The following is a 16,777-nucleotide window of genomic DNA, read 5'->3' on the forward strand; positions in this document are numbered from 1 at the left end:
ACATTGCTCCCGACCATCACCCCCACCGCCCGCCACCCGCCACTTACCACCGCCACCCGCCACTTACCACCGCCACCTGCCACCACCAACAATCACTCCTGCCCATCGCCACCACCCACCACCACCATTACTGCTCACCGCCCACCACCGCCACCACCAACGATCGCTCTCGGCCATCACCACCACCCAATATTCCCACCACCTGCCACCACCAGCAATCGCTCCCACCCATCGCCATCGCCGCTCACCACCACTATTCCACCGCCACTCACTACCAAAAAATAAAACTAATAATTTATGTCATTCTCACATGGTAATCGAGCATGTTAATGGAATGGTAATGAGCTATTTCATTCCCTCGCTCATTGCATTTAATCGCCCATTCCATTACCATATACCAAACATACTAGGGTGTGTCGGACAAGGGAATGCATATCAATTTTCGAGATAAGCCAAAGCTTGATATAATGGATTAATCATTTTGATCCATCCATGAAGAAACAAATGGGTCCGTTTCAATTGGCTAGTGTTTCTACTAGAAGAAATACTTGTTGAGATTTTGCCATGTCTATCTAATATATTTTGGTTTTCTTGAATTTGCTACGATATTCACTACGGATTTCACAAACTTACTCTAAAAGTTTTTTATTTTGATATTGCCACGGATTTTGCAACGAATTGTACTTTGATATTTTTTTAATATTTTTTTATTCTCTCAAATTGCTACGAATTTTGCTACATATTTTACCAAAAGTTTTTTTTATTTACATTTTAACATTCATTTTTTGATTTTGCTACGGATTTTATAAATATATTTTTATTATACTTATTTTCTAAAGTTTGCTATGGATGTTGCTACAAAAAATTTATTGCAACGAATTATCCGTAGCTAAATTGTAGCAAAATGTGTCCTTAGCTAATCCGTAGCTACTTCGTAGCAAAATTTGCAACCAAATATTTCCGTAGCAAAAATCCGTAGCATATGCTTGTTTGTGTAATAGTGTAAATTACATATTTTCCCTTTTCAATTACCCATTTACCCTTTACAATTTACAATACCTGAATAAAAAATCAAACGTTGGCCTCTCCATTCATCGTTCCAATTTACAATATGAATCTGTGTGGGTTTTTTTTTTTTTTGTTATATTGAGGATGCTTAGATATTGAGGCAATTTGTTTGGAGTTCATGAGTATATAGGTTGTTTTAATTCTTTTCAGAAGTTTATTGTTGCTTCATTCATGTCACTTGTTTTATTTTGTCTTACAAAATAAGTGGATTTCAACATATCCATCTCAAACTTTGTTTGAATAATAATAAGTTTAATTAAAAAGTATTCCAAGCTTCTCTTTTTTCTATTAACAACACAACTCACGGATGAAAGTGAAAAATTAAAATTAGCTTGATCAAGAGAAAAGCTAAAGATTTTTCTTTGCATGTGCAAATGATCTTCAACAAGCATTAATACCAAGTGCATCATCAAGTGCATCATAAAGCAAGTCACAAACTTTAGAGAGAGCCTTAGATGAGTAGCATTTAGAGGGAGCCTATTGATTATCAGATTCTTCATCATCAAGTGCATTATAAAGCAAGTCACAAACTTACAATCAGAGTAGTAGTAATCTACTTGTTGAAACAATAAAGAGGTCAGAATCAAAACAGTCATCTAGGCCATATATAATAATCTGTAAAGATCAAATTTTACCTTGATCTTCATCAATATTTCAAAACCAGTCATCTATGCCATATATAATAATCTATAATGATCATATTCAACTCCACCTCCAGGATTACCTCAAGAGCACCCATGTTATCATAATTCAAAGCATGACTCATGTGATCAAACTAATGAAATTGGAAAGAAGTTACTTCCAGTATTAGCATTAAATTCATGTTGTTAAACTACAATTAAAAACAAACATGAAATTCAAAATTCTATACCATAGGGTTTCAATTTTCTATTCTAATGTCGAATTAGGGTTTATACAATGGACTAAATTAAACAAATAAAGCAGATAGCAGATAACAAAGGAAATAAATAAAATACCCATAGACTAAACAACCATGAAAGCAACAATAAAAGCTATACATCCCTTTAAACTCATGTCCTAATTTCAAATCATTTTTCTCTAAATCAGTAATTGTTACCTGATGTCCCTAAAGGCGTGTCACTGCCATCATTCTAGAATAATCTTCACCATAATAAAGCTGATTATCGTGAGGGAGTTGACAACGAAAGACCTTAACACTTGATGATAGGAAAGTAGCATTGAAAAAGAGAATAAAAAAATCACACATTTTAATGAACTGAAACCAAAACAAAATACCATTTATATTTAAGATTGGTGTTTTCATTGTTCATGTTAGTAATTTGAGGACACGTCTGATGAAGACGTTTAGAGGGCTGGTACAAGGCAACGAGCAGATAATTGAGCAATGTCACAAGAAAAGATCCTCCCTTGTTGAACTTGTTGCTGACGCCGAAAGGGTCAAAGCTCAAGGTAACTTTCATGGAACCCTACCTAAAGCTTCAATAAAGGAATCCGGTGGAATTTGTGTTGGTGTTGATGTTGGTGTTGAGAAGCAAGTCGTGGTTGTTGGAACCATCGAGAGCGCGAAGTTGTTGCTACTACTGCCGCTAGAACCGGTCAAGTCAGTGCAACAATCTCCGCACATGTTGTAGCTACATCGGTTGCACAAGTGAGTGCTCCGGCTGCTCCTGTGTTTCCTCCTGCTATGCAAGAGCAAGTTTTTCATGGTGATGACCGTGATGATGGAGATGATGACAAGTCTGATGATGATGACTCGAATGGTGATGATGATGACGGTGATGATAACGGTGATGATGAGGATGACGATTATTTTGATAGTTTTGACGAATTGCATGGTGAAAGAGGTGATGCTGATGATGATGATGACAGTGGCGGTGACGAAGACAGTGGTGGAAATAAGGCTAGTCAACCACAAGGCTCGCCAAGTGAAGCTCAAAGGACGAGGGAAGTTGATGCTGCACTAGTGGCTGAAATAGCCTCTGTTTTTAATGTTGCTTCATGTGCAGATACCAGCTCACCAGTTCAAGAAGTCGTGGACGATGATGGTGGAATAAACTACTCTCCTAATCCGGATACTCCAGAAAGGGAAATGCATGGATCATCTGAAGAGCCTGTTGTCGCTCTACCTGCCAAGACTGTTCAGAAGTAAAGAAAAATAAAGAGTAAGAACAAGCATTATAGTGTGAGCATGGCAAGCCTGAGGTGGATATTGAAGCCGTATGTTGATGACTCTCCCATCCTCTATGCCCGATGGCACAAGGACAGCAAAATTGGGTTGTTCGGCGTGCAAATGGCGACCTCACATATCTGGCTTACGCAGATATGCACACACTGTCCCAATTTGACATGAATTATTTTAGAAGGATTGTGGGTCGAGGCGAGGACGAATATACTATCGAGGGATGGTTCAAGCGGTTTCTTAGCCACAATTGGAAGGATGACTACCCGAAATTTACGTTGAATCCTAATAGGTCATATACACTTCCTATAGAAGTCAATCCAATCACTCGAGAGAAGAAGAAAGGATGAAGATACAAGATGTCTAAAGACCATGGTGAGCCTATTATGCATGGGATGCCTTTCGAGGATAATTTTCTCTACGACTTCGTGGCGTGGGAGTTTGACAAAAGCATCGGTGAGGTGATCGTTCACAATGACAACATGCATCAACTCCGCTTATTCGATGAACACGAGCTGGCGGGTCTCTAAAAGGATGACTTACTCAAGATGTACAAGTCACCCTTGTCCACTGTTGAAGATCATCGTCAAGATAACACATATCATATTGTTAAGAAGTTCAACAAGTTTTTACGCTTCCTTGTTGAGAATCAGCCATTTGATCACGACAATGTGTTCGATTATGAGACGATTGAAGACCGATGCGGTGGAATAATACAAGAAGACTAGAGGATGCGGTGGAATAATACGAGAAGACTAGAGGGAGATTGTAGAGCCCATTTTGTTTATGTAGTCCTAATTAGTTTATGTAGTCTTATTTATTATTCGCGTAGTTTATGGTCTTTGAAATAATTTACTTTGATGTATGTTTGGGCATAAGGCCATGTAATCTAAGCCCACCTGGGCCAATCTAATGAAGAATGCATGATATGCTTCAACCTATATAAGGCGAAGCATACTCATGAATATACAACCTTTTTGTCAATATCTTATCCACTTCATCAACTCTCTCTCTCTATTTAACTCTCCAAATTGGGTAATAATAACCCAAGCAAGATCCGAGATCTCGGTTCCTTACTAGTGATTTCTGCTAAGCTAGTGTTGAGATTGATCCAAGTAAACTAGTGTTTGTTGTTTGATCCGTTCATAGGACCAATATGAATGTTTGACTTAACACTAATTTAGTAAAGAATTAAAAAGAATTGTTTAATTTTGGCATTTATTTTAAAGAAAATTTAATTTTCATAAATAAAACAATTATTCATTCAATACTAGGTTAGTTACCGGTGTAGCACACGGGTTAGAATAAGTAATTTTTTAAAATAATAATATAATGTGAAATACAAAAAAAATGTATCACACATATAAAGATATATTATACAGTAAAAAAATTACACATTACGCAATTTGGGAATAAAAAGTTAGAAAATTCATAAATCATAAATTATTTCTTTGTTCTTTTCTATATCAAAACTTAGTTGTAAATGACAACTTTTTTAAACCAACCCGTGGACCAAAACTCATTCTAATCTTAAATTGTTTTGACATGAACAATGTTTGATACTTTAATCGGTTAAAGAAACTCACCCGTTTCGTATTGGTTACTTATAAAAATCTAATATTAATAACTAATGCAATACATTTTATATTAAACAAATTAGCATATTTATGATGGTATTGATTCTTTTAAATTATGATGGAATTATTAAAAGTTGAAAATAAAATATTAAAAGAGAGATGGAGTTAATGTGAGAGAGATGAGGAAAAACTATTGGACTAAAACCGCATATTTCGACAAACCATAGGGACGAAAACCGCATTTCGCTCAATAATAATAGATTGAAAAGAAAAAAAAAAGATAAATTATAAAACTATTAATAAGATAAAGAAATATATATTTAACATGAGAGAAATGGGAAAATTTTGTAAGGATCACTAATGTGTAATGGCATATGGCATTAAGATCCGTGTAGAACACGGGTTAGAATAAATAAATTTGTTTAGATAATAACACAATGTAATATGTCAAATGATATAAAGATATAATATATGATAGAATACATTACATATTACACGATACGGAAATAAAAAGTTGTTGAAATTAATAAATCTCCAAATATTTTTTTTTGTATACAATATTTGTAATTTTAACCTACATATCAAAATTAGTAGTTTCGTTTTTATTTTTTATTTCAACTTTAGATAATGAAACATATCACTTAACATGCGTTAAAACAGGTTGTCTCAAAAACAAACAAAACAAATCAAACCATCTATAGTGATTGACTTTAACTTTTATTAATCTTCAATGAAAAAAAAATAAACATAAAGTTAAAATTTCTTTATTTGAAGTTAATAATTTTATCTAAATCAACGTGAAAATTTGTTACTTAAAAAAGCTTAATATTAATAACTAGTACAACATATTTATATAAAACTAAATAATCTATCTATGTTTGTATTAAAATTTTAAATTAACAAATAATTATTAAAAAGATAAAATAATTGATTAAGAAGGAAAAAAAAGAGTTAAATATAAAACTATCAATAAAAAGGTAAATGCATTTAATAAAAGAGAAAGGTGGGGAAATTTTGTAAGAAGCTATCTTATGTGATGCCATATGACATTAAGAATCTTTATTTATTATATAGTATATATCCGAATAAAACTCAAATGAAATAGAACAACATTTAAATAATTGAAATCAAAAATTCTAAAAGTATCAAATTACATATCGTAGCATGTACCTATAACCGAAAAAATAATAATAATTAATTTGCTATCGAGATATTACCAACGGACCAAAAACATGAAATAAAACCGGAACGATGGACACCCAAATTGTAATTGGACGTTAATGTTAATATACAAGCAATAAGTATATAAATCATACTCCATACCTTGTCGAGAACATCCAACAATGGCTAATTGATGTAAATGTTGTAGAAAATCATACTCCATATCGTGTTCGTCAAAATTACGGTTATTAAAAGATAAGTGTTTTAAAAATGTCGGTTTATAAACGAAAAAATGATACAAATTAACTTGATATCTAGATATTTAGCAACGAAGCAAAAACATGAAACAAAGTAGAATTGATGGACACCCTAATCATATTCGATCGTTAATGTCCGGAAGGGAAATTAGGATAAATTAATAATCGACCGATCGTGAATGTCCGGAAGATAAACAAAATAAAACCGGAACCGATTCACAAAAAAATAGGGTTTATTAAACAGTATGGTTTGAATTTTGGAAGATGATGGAGAAGAGAGAATTAGGACGGGAACAATAGGACTGGTAAAGTGATTAGGATATGAATTACAATTAGGTTATATTATTAAATCAGGTAATAGACTTATGGGTATTAATAAACAAAGACGGGTCCACCAGGAAGAAAAAAATAAACATTTGAATTATTTTATTGAATTATTTTAATAACAAGAAAATTATAAGAAGCCTTAGTATTTTAGGAAATTAGGGTAATGGACCAATAAGAATATGCTAAATGTACACAAAGTCAATTGTTTTAATTGTATAGTTAGATGTAATTAATTAAACAATAGCTTAATTATTTGCTTTTTTCTATAAATATAGTAATTCTTATTAAATAAATTACTTATAGAGTAAAAAGTTTTATAAGGTAACATAAAACAAAATCAAGTAAATACATCATGAACAATATTTCCTAATTATATATCAAATTACTTTACGGATTAGGCTATGCGTGGTGGGACATGTGTTGGGCGAAAAGGGGCAATAATTTGGTGGAACACCGCCCTCCCGGTGATTTTTTGGCGAAAATGGACGGGGGCGGAGGGTTATTGTCGCCCATCATGTTTGTGTGTGTTGTGTGTTTATATTGTTATTATATACAATGTGTGTGATATATATATATATATATATATATTACTATTTATAGCCCCTCAACTACACATAACCTTAATATTATAAAAGTCACTGTATAACTTCTACGTATCCTTTAATTCGTACGATTTGGTTCAAAAGACACAAAATCAGGAAAATAGATTTGGAAGTGTTCCATTATGAGAAGAATGTATGATATGTCAATTGCAATAATAGAATACGGAATATATTGAATTTAAATTATAGTGATTATATTATTTTACTGTAATTAATTTAATTGGCCTGCAAATTTCGACATTCTTGTCTTATCTCACAGCCTGCATATATCTTCATGATGCATGGTTTTTTCTCTTGACTTTTTAGTTCAGACATTAATGCCAGAGTATTTATGAATATAAAATATGATCTCTTCAATCAACAAATAATGATTGAATAAGAAGATTAATTGCTTTGTTTTCTCCTCATGTCGAATAAAAGACTTTCCCGGTTCTACCAACCTCCCCCTGGATGATTCCTTTCGTGCTTCCGGGCTTCATACAATTATAAAAGCTAATAACTTAAAATACGATTGGAATTATTTAAAAAATTATATATGTAAACAAAAAAGTTAATTATAAATATGGTCCCTGAGATAAAACTCAAAACACAGATTTCAACCCTTTGCTGATATTTTCGCATAGATAAGCCTTATGGTGGTCCTTTATTTTCACTTTTGGTTATTCGTTTGTTTGTCTGTTAAATCCAGAGGTAAAGTTGTCATTTCACACATAATAATAATAATAATAATAATAATACTTGTTGTGAGATTTGAGTTGGATTTTTAACCAAGGAATGCGTTGCAGTGTTTTACCCCATTTGTTCTCACTTTCTCTCTCTAAATCCCCATATACGTTCAAATGTTACATTTGAAGTGGGTTTTCGATGAATTTGAAGACCCAATAAGTATTTTTGATATACCCAGCTGTTGATCACTTTCTCTCTCTAGAAACTAGAAAATAGTTTCAAAGTTTGATCATCTGGTTGGTTGATGTTTTCAGTAGATTTGAATTGGGTTTTTTTCAAGTATCGAATAACTAACAATCCAGTTTCATGTTCAACTATACCCTCACCGCCTCCACTAAACCCTACCTCCACTGCTCCACTCAACCATATCCTCACCACCTCCAGATCTCTTCGTCGCAACCGACGTCTCCGCTGCTGCCGCCACTCCTACGGAACAACTACTTCCCTAACACCGACTCCGGCTCTGTTTTCTATAATGGCTCTCACCATCAGATCAGATGTTTGAAAGAGGTAGATTTAAAAGGTAGTCGCCATAGACGGGGGTTTGCTAACTAACAAAATCACCTTCGGAATTGCTTGGAAAAGCGTGAGGGGGAGATGGGGAAAATGAGTGGACGGAAAAGGACGTGATAATTTTGCCTTTGCCGGAAAAAACGTAACAGACCGCGACCACCCGCTGATACCATTCAGGTCTGATTTGCGACCGCCACAACTAATCTAGATCTGCAATACCCGTTCCTTCTTCGTCACACAATTAATTAATTTATTATTATTATTATTATTATTATTATTATTATTATTATTATTATTATTATTATTCATGATAGTTTCAAATTACAAACATCAAAAATGATTATTGTTAAAAGGCCTTATTAACACATTTAGAATTATAATCTCAACAAAATAATAAATCTTTAAATACTATTAAAGCAATACAATGTGGACACATGACCTTCTTCTAAGCTGTCTACATGTGCAATCCAATCACCATATTTCCATTCTCATGTGCTATAATATTCTGTCATGTGTAAACACCAAAAAACTTATTTAAACCTTAATATTTTCCACCAAAATCATTTTAATCTCTCTCTCTCTCTCTCTCTCTCTCTCTCTCTCTCTCTCTCTCTCTCTCTCTCGAGACTTACTAACTCCACCATCCACCATCTTCTATATTCCGGTAATGTAGATCGGGATTAATCGTTTTCCGGTAAGGTTATATATTATACTCTAATGGCCAACAAGGTTATTTGATTTTCCGGTAAGGTAATATCTTTTTCCGGCAGGGTTTTCCGAAATGGTTTTTATATTTATTTTAATTGTTATATGATTTTGTAATAATCTCTTTAGGTTGTAAATCAAAATCCAAGATTGAATTGATATTTTGAAGTTATTATGGTTTTCCGGTAAGGTTTTTGTTTTCCGTTTTTGTTTGTATTTAATTTCTATCTCTCCCTCCCTATCTCTCTCGGCTTACTAACTCCACCATCCACCATCATATTTTCCGGCAAAGTTATATCTTTTTCCGGCAACATCATATTTTCTTCCGGTTATTGTAGATCTAACCTTTTTATCTTTGTTTTCATTGTTAACTGATTTTTTTAAAATCAGTTTAGGTTCTATATCAAAAACTGCGATGAAGCTAATATTTCTACATTTTTATGTTTTTCCGGTAAGTTTTCCGTTCATGTGTTATACCTATAACAATGGTTGTTTTATATTTATTTGAAGTTTTATATTTTTCCTGTTTTTTTCTTTCACATGTTGTTCTTATAGGTTCTAAATAAAAAAGTTTCATCCATGGACATTATCATTATTCTTTTTCCGGTAGGCCAATAATAAATTGTAAATCAGTGGTTTAACATTCCATAACATGTAGCATTACCGCGACTATTTTTTTTATTTCTAAAACGATTACAATTTCCAATTTTAAATTCCAAATTTAAGTTAAAGTTGAAATTTGTAAATGGTTGGTCAATATTCCATAACGTCTAAACTTACCATCATTACGATTTATTATTTTCTAAAACAATTTGATTTAAAAATTTTAAATTTCCAAATTTATATTAAAGATGATTTTTTTATTTAATTGCTGGTCAAACGTTTAAGTTGGTCAAACATTTTTAAATTGTCTGGTTAAACATTAAAGTTGGTTTCAACTTTAAGTTGAACTTTTTAAATGGCTTATTAAACAAACATTCATAATGTCTAAAATTGTCATCACTAAAATTTATTATTTCTAAAACGATGTAATTTAAAATTTATAAATTTCCAAATTTAAATTAAAGTTGAATTTTATGAATTACTGGGTAAATATTTCATAACATGTAACATTACCACGATTAAAATTTATTATTTGTAAAACGAATATTAATATTTAATTTCCTCATTTCAGGTTATGTTGCCAACTTGATATAGTTATTTTCATGGGTTGAAGATTTGTTGATAAGATATCTTATTTTTTGGTTAATATTGATGTATATTTTTGTTATTATTCATGTATTTATGTATTTTTAACAATTCATGTAATATTTTTTATTTTTATATAATCAATTTTTAATATTTTTTCGGCCAATTTTGATTCAGTACTCTTTAATGTTTTATTGGGTTATGATCTTTAATCTTTAATATAATATTCTTGAAATATTAATTATAAAATTACTAATTTTTTATTAACATTTACTAATTATAAGTATACTAAATTTACTAAACTAAATATAATATTGATTTTTAAAATTAAAATACATATTAAATAATAATATTCACCTTTCACATATAATTTATTTTAGAATTTAATAAAGATATTAATGTACATAACTGATTCCATTATTAATTAACATTTTGACTATAATTTGAAATTCAAATTCAAATTATTACTGACTATATTTAAAGGTTTGACTAAATTAACTATAATTAAGGAAATAATTTATGTTTTTATATAACATTAAATAAAATTATATAACCGTATATAATCATAAAGTTTCTAAATTTTTATTAATATTTATTGAATTATAAATATAGTAAATTTACTAAATCATAATAGTGATTTTTAAAATTAAATAAAAAAGTATAATATTGATTTTCCAATTATAATCTATTCTAGAAGTTTCTAAAAATATTAATCTATCTTAAATTAATCTGTTATTATTCCAGAATTTTATAATTTATTATTATTATTAATAATAATAATAATTGCAATTTTAAAAAAAATTAAAATTCAAATATATTTAAAGGTTTGACTATAATAACGATAGTTAATGATGGTAAGTTTATGTTTTTTATTAACGTTATTGTTATTTAATTCTTAAATTAAGAAATGTATTATTATTAAATATTAAACGATTTTGATTAACCTTAAATATTGAAATAGTAAATTTATTATATAATAATACATTCTAAATATACATTTTGAATATAATCAACCGTTTATTTTAGGAAAAACAAATAATAAGAAGAATTGAGAGAACGTCATAGAGACCAAGATCTAGCCGCTAATACGATACATCAACAAGAAATCGATACTTTAAATATAATACTTTATTGATAAATATGGAGTAAATACATTATAGTGGAGATAAGTTATGGAGAGAATAACTTAGATCTATGTACAAGTTCCCTACCTAAATTATGACATAATCTACCTATTTATAGGCCAAAGCCCAATTCACAATAAATATAGATTAAATACAAAGACGAGACAACCTATAACTTATTCGATCGCTACGGACACCGAAACCGTGCACTAATAGACTCCCCCTTTTCCGTAGCTATCGAATACTTTATCCTTGAATACTTTAACTGCAAATCACCATTCACAAACTGTGCACTAACAGACACCCCCTTGACTGATGATTTTCGGACTTGTGCAGACAGACAATCTTTAAATCTTTTTCAGCAAACCAATAACTTGTAGCTTCTCATATCAGATGTCCCCCTCGAGGTGAGAAACTCTTGGAGATCATCCCGATCATCCATTGGCGTATGATATGGTTCAATCTTTCAACAATCAGCAACAAGCCATTGGCTATCCATCAGCACCGGTAAAGAAAAACATATCTTTACGTTTAACCTCGTCACACATCTTCATGAACAACTCGATCATTCAACATCTTTCACTTCGGTTTTCCCTATCTTGATAACGTTTATCCCAAATAACTCTTTGAATCTCTTCCACATCTCGTTCGCAAAGATGCACTAATGTTTGGGCATATGATTCAGAGTTCCAACCTCCATTAATAAACCCCAGATGATCAAATTCTTCAATCCAATGACAAGACTCGTATATTCTTCAATAAGATCAACTCGTTCGAGAATCGTCCCCCTCAACAAAAGTAATCCGTCGTATACTCGTAGCCAACATAGTCAGGATCAAGTCCCTCAGAAAGAAGTAAACGAACAGACACTCGTATCCCACATAGTCAGGTTTCATTATTTGAACAAATCAATCACCAATCGAAGAACACTTGCAGTCTTGAACTCAGTCAAACGTAGCTTTGCAAGCATGAGTTACCACACGAAGAGTCTTCAATAGTCACACATCTTTATGAACAACTCGATCATTCAACATCTTTCACTTCGGTTTTCCCTCTCTTGATAACGTTTATCCAAAATAACTCTTTGAATCTCTTCCACATCCCGTTCGCAAAGATGCAATAATGTTTGGGCATATGATTCAGAGTTCTAACCTCCATTAATAAACCCCAAATGATCAAATTCTTCAATCCAATGACAAGACTCGTATATTCTTCAATAAGATCAACTCGTCCGAGAATCGCCCCCCTCAACAGAAGTAATCCGCCGTATACTCGTAGCCAACATAGTCAGGATCAAGTCCCTCAGAAAGAAGTAAACGAACAGACAATCGTATCCCACATAGTCAGGTTTCAATCTTTGAACAAATCAATCACCAATCGAAGAACACTTGCAGTCTTGAACTCAGTCAAACGTAGCTTTCAAGCATGAATTACCAGACGAAGAGTCTTCAATACCTTAGGAACATCCCAGAAAAATTTCGATTAAGAAAACCTTTCCCGATTTTCCCGCCAAAAATTCACCGAAAATTTTCGAAAAATAAATATTATCGCCAAACTTTTCAAGAATGAAATCTCACTTACGAGGAGTATTCAGGAAAAAATTCGCGCAAGAAAATTTTTCCCGCCATTTTACTTTTTTCTTTACGAATTGCCTCTCTAATTCGTTATAGATATACACCATTCGTTACATTAGTTCGTGCTCTCCATTCGTCAACCAATAACTCATTCGTTATACACTTAACGAATCAACTCAATTCGTTATAAATTACCATTCTTAATTCATTATAACAATCCTCATTCGTTATAACAGTTACACGAATGGCCTCCCATTCGTTAAGATTTCCAATTCGTCATACCCATTAACGAATTACCTTACTTCGTTATCATTAACTTAACGAATCTCCTTAACGAATTAACTTAATTCGTTATCTTTAACTTAACGAATTACCTTAGCGAATTAACTTAACGTATTACCTTAATTCGTTATCATTGCCTTAACGAAATACACCTTAATTCGTTACATTTACCTTAACGAATTACCTTAACGAATTAACTTAATTCGTTACTGTTACCTTAACGAATTAATCCTTAATTCGTTAAATTTTCCTTAACGAATTGCTACAGTAAATTCGTTAGACTCTTTAACGAATTAGCTACAGTAACAACGAATCAGGTTGTTGGATCTGAGATGTTCGCCGGAAAAACGTAATTCGCCGGAAAATACTGTTACATCGCCGGAAAATCATAGATCTGACCGGAATCTGCATTTTCAAGCTTCATCCATGGCAGATTCATCATAAACACATAATTAACCATGAAAATCTACCCGAACACCCAGATTTTCACCCCAAACACGAATCCATAATCCAAATACCTTAACGATTACTTATTCATCACCAAATAATCAATCCGAAACCATGCTCTTTCATGGAAAAACCTTCAATACACCATAATTAACCACCAAAATCCACAGAAGCATTCGGATTTCAATAATAAACACAAATCCATCATCCAATTAACTTAACAATCTCTAAATCATCATAAACCGAATCAAAAGTTAACATGCTCTTCCATGGTGAACCACTCAATACACCATAACTCAACACCAAATTACACAGGAAGCATCATCTTCCATCCATAAACACGAATTCACACTCAAATCCATCTATAACACACTAATTTACTCCAAATCAGACCAAAACCCGAAGAACACAAAAAACACGAAAACTTAGATTTACCTTATTGATGCATCGAGAGCAGCTCCTGCTCTGATACCAATTGAGAGAACGTCATAGACACCAAGATCTAGACGCTAATACGATACATCAACAAGAAATCGATACTTTAAATATAATACTTTATTGATAAATATGGAGTAAATACATTATAGTGGAGATAAGTTATGGAGAGAATAACTTAGATCTATGTACAAGTTCTCTACCTAAATTATGACATAATCTACCTATTTATAGGCCAAAGCCCAATTCACAATAAATATAGATTAAATACAAAGATGAGACAACCTATAACTTATTCGATCGCTACGGACACCGAAACCGTGCACTAACAAGAACGGTCTCTAGAAAGCTAGCCTTGGATTTCTAATTGTTTAAAACTGACCGGTTTGCCCATAACTGGTAAACGTATCAGACCACCTTTTCGTTTTCAAAATCAACATATTTTATTATTTATCTTAATTAAACTAATTATGAATTTCTTACAATTACATTATTAACAGTCTCTAATTATCTAGATATTGTTATATGAGAAAAGATTGTTAAGGTGTTTATTCGTGATCTGAAATTATATAATATTACATAAAATTATATAATAGTATATAATCATAGATTCTAAATATACTTTGTTTTATGATCAATCTTTTATTTTTCCAAATATAATATATTCTAGAAGTTTCTAAAAATGTTTTAATATTTTATTTTACACTAATTTGAAATTCAAATATATTATAATGTTTGACTATAAAAACGATAATTAAGGAGAGAGTTTAATGTTTTTATATTATTCTTATTATTATTTCATTTTTAAATTAAACAACTTATTAATGTCTTTGTTAACTAATTTTGATTAACCTTAAATATAGTAAACCATTCTATATATACTTTTTCAATATAAATTCTTTAGATATTGTTGTTAGATTTAGTACAAGTACTATTCAACACCTCTTTACACTTTCTAATAACTATAATTTGGAAGTTAAGATTTATTGGTTCCATATAACAACTTTAGTAATGTTTATATGTTACTAATTATTATACATGTTGTTTTGTGTGGTTTATATTTTATATAATCTGCTATTGTGTTGTAACAATTTTCAGGTGTGTTAGGAAAAGTGATTTTCTTTTGGTTGATGTTTTCAAGATGTTGATTATGGTTTAATAGCAAAGAACATTATGAGTTATTTTGTTGATGTGTAATGGTTGTTATGCTCAAATTAACTTCTTGTAATTTGAAAGTTTTAATATTAAGACAATGTAAATCTATTAATTTTTGGTTGGTATGGTGATGTGTTTAGTGACAATGTAAATCTATCAAGTTTTAATAGTTAAAAAAATATATGTTTGTTTAAATTGATGTTTAAGTTGATTATGTTTAGTGACATGTTATTCCACCCGCGTGTCACGCGGGCTATAACCTAGTATCCAAATAAATAAACAACACAAAAACAATTTTTTTATATATAAAAAAACTTTGTTATGACGGAATAAAGACAGTCGGCTCCGACTGTTCAGACTATGTTTGTGTCGGAGCCGATTGTCTTTTCTTTCGAGAGCTTGTTTTGTTAATCGGTGGGCCGAAATGTTGAAACGTCGGTTCTGAAGGAGCAGTCAGCCACGTGACGCGTTAAGATAGGCTGGATAATCCGTCGGATTAAAAATAGTTTCTGTCAGGTCCGACGAAAGTTTAAGGTTAGTTTGGGATTTTGATTGTTCTTGGGATATATCTAGAAAAGCTTGGTCAAAATAGACCACTTTCGAAATTTTTCCAATTAGTGAGCCGTTGTGCTACTAATTTTGTTGAAGTGGATTATTTTAGTGTTTTTGTTTTATATTATTTGTTGATTTTAAATATCAAGATTTTTGTTATTTTAACTAGTTATTTCATTATTACATTATGTAATTTAGGGTTTACTTGACGTTGTTCGGTCATTTTTATGTTTGTAATATGTTGATTGGTCGATTGGAGTAGGTTAAATATAACATATTTGATAGCATAAAGTATTTTCTTTTGACCCTCTAGCAAAAAAAAATTGTAGTTTCGCCAATGTGTCCATACATCATCAATTCATCATTCATCATTCATCATTCATCAATTATCGGCCTTCATCAATACATCATCTCTTCTCATTCTCAACTCGTCATGTCTTCTCAATTCCCAATTCATCAAATCTTGATTGATGTATTGTTTTTGGAGTTTGCACTTCACATAAATATATATCTATTTTGGACTTTGTTTAATATATTTTTATTTTTTTTAAATATATTTTTTGCCTTCCTACTATCTTGGATTTTTGAGTTTTGTCGTTCCACGTACTAGTATCATCCCCGTACCCCGGTCCTTAGCCGTTCCGGTGCTATATAGGTTTCGGCACTGTTGAATTTTTTATGGTCAAAGTTGACGAAATAGTCGATAGGTCAAACATGTTAATGACTATAATGGGCTAAACCAAGAGAAAAGTGTATAGTTTATTTCGGGACATTGCAACTAGAAGTGAAATTTTAAATGGAATATGGATTTGAATTACCCAATTGGGCTCCGAAGAGTTCTTGGTGTTTTGATACAGGAGCAATGAATGAATTAGTTTGGATAGTGTGTTGAGTGTATGGAGAAAACATCCATACCTCCTTGT

This window comes from Bidens hawaiensis, unplaced genomic scaffold, assembly GCF_021521415.1.
Source record: "Bidens hawaiensis isolate Kalapana, Puna unplaced genomic scaffold, B.hawaiensis_p1.1 tig00057175_1, whole genome shotgun sequence".
In the NCBI taxonomy this organism is placed as follows: domain Eukaryota; kingdom Viridiplantae; phylum Streptophyta; class Magnoliopsida; order Asterales; family Asteraceae; genus Bidens; species Bidens hawaiensis.